The sequence below is a fragment of the Bison bison genome, unplaced genomic scaffold (assembly GCF_000754665.1).
Source record: "Bison bison bison isolate TAMUID 2011002044 unplaced genomic scaffold, Bison_UMD1.0 scf7180017864317, whole genome shotgun sequence".
In the NCBI taxonomy this organism is placed as follows: Eukaryota; Metazoa; Chordata; class Mammalia; order Artiodactyla; family Bovidae; genus Bison; species Bison bison.
Window position 1 is genome coordinate 1,637,132 of NW_011494889.1, and position 1,847 is coordinate 1,638,978.

Genomic DNA, 1,847 nt, shown 5'->3' on the forward strand with positions numbered 1-1,847 from the left:
AGGATCAGCCCCATCAGCTAACACATCCATTAAGGGGGGTGGGCTGCTTTAGGTATTAGGGAAGATGAGTGGAAAATAACTTTAGTGTGAGCCTGCTCAAATAATCTTATCCTAGGAACCATACTCCTAAGGTCCCAATTGCTTTGTCTCCTATTCTTCAAATTCTATGTATGCTTTGGCGCTAAGTAGCCAAAATGTGGAGAAAAGAGTTCACAGAATAATTTCCAATATGTTTCTTTGTGGGGGAAGTGGGAGGAAAAGGGAATGTTCAATTTTAATAAATCCCCAGAAGCTGCATTTCCCTAGCAGTCCCTTCTAAATTCCACTCAGAGTGCAACACCTATCTATAAGAGACAGTCTTTGTGATGGTTAGTTTTATGTGTCCACTAGACTAAGTCATGGGATGCCCAGACAGTTGGTCAAACACTTATTCTAGTCATTTCTGTGAGGGTGTTTCTGGAATGAGATTAACTTTGGCTGCCTAGCCTGAGTAAAGCAGATTGCCCTCCCTAATGTGGGTGGGCCTCACCCAATCAGTTGACAGCTTGGCTCTAAAAGGGAGAGGAGACAGAATCCTTGCTCTCTCTCCTGACTGCTCCAGCTGGCACACCCATCTTCTCCAGCCTTCAGACTCAGACTAAGACTGGAGCTTACACCATGGGCCCTCCTGGTTCTCGAGCTTTCAGACTCAGACTGGAACTGAACACCCTCAGCTCTCCTGCGTCTCCAGGCAGCCAAGTGCAGATCTTGGACTTCCCAGACTCCATACTTATGTGAGCCAATTCCTTAAAGTGCATGCATGTGGTCTCTCTCCTGTGCATTCTGTTTTCTCTGGAGAACCCAGAGTAATGAGTCTTCCTAAAGGTACTCATGCACTTCACAAATGTGAGTGACAGAATGCTGACTGTCCCCACACTTCAGAGGGAGCTATTTCTCTCAGAACCCCTGAGTTCAGGGTACAGTGGCCCATCGAGGTGGTGGGGGTATAGTGAGGGGAGGCAACACCTGGGGCCTGGCCTGGGGGTCCAAACAGCCTGGTGTAGCATCTGGGCCTGAGGTCCCGTCTGGTGCTTTCTCAGCCTGTGTCACACACTTCAGTCCTGGCTTCTCTATTACTGGCACTGACTTTCCTGCCCAGTGTTTGTGAGCCCAGTAACAAGTCAAGGGTAGGATTGTAATTTGGACTCATTCTCAGTGGCATTAAGAGAATCGCTGTCTTCATACACAAAGAAATGCATCCAGCCTCAGTCTCATTATGAGGTCTTGACACTTCTGGTTTGGTTACTTTTGAGTCTGTTGAAACCTACCATACAGTTTTCCTGTGAGCGACAGAAGAGTCTTTGAAAAGAATCATAAAAATGAAAGAGGTGTGAAAAGCAATCTTTTGGCTTATTATAACTGAAAAGTCATATCCTAGAAAGGAAGAGTGTATCAAATGTAGTCAAATCAATTTTGAACTGGGGCTGGGTTTCCATTTCTCTGTAAACTGCTCTATGAGTCTTTGTGGGGAAAGAAACAGGATATAGATGCAAAAATTGATTTTTTATGCATTTATTTAGTGAGAAGGTCCTGGGGCTAGGGAGAAATGGGCATCCCTGCTGAAGTTTAAACTGACACGTTTGCAAATTTTAATTAGAACAGAGAGCAACTCCCAGGCCTCTCCCCCTTGCCACCACCACCACTCCTTAAAGCACCTGCTATCAGTCTCACACAGTGGGCATTAAAATCACCCTGCTGCTGCTGCTGCTGCTAAGTCACTTCAGTCGTGTCCGACTCTGTGTGACCCCATAGACAGCAGCCCACCAGGCTCCCCCGTCCCTGGGATTCTCCAGGCAAGAACACCTGTC

At 46.6% G+C, this 1,847-nt stretch overlaps 1 protein-coding gene across 1 annotated transcript in view; it reads right to left on the minus strand.

Annotated features, from left to right (window-relative positions):
* Window positions 1-1,847, minus strand: part of SUSD4 (sushi domain containing 4) — a 134,673-nt gene that overhangs the window by 63,278 nt on the left and 69,548 nt on the right. The window lies entirely within an intron of this gene.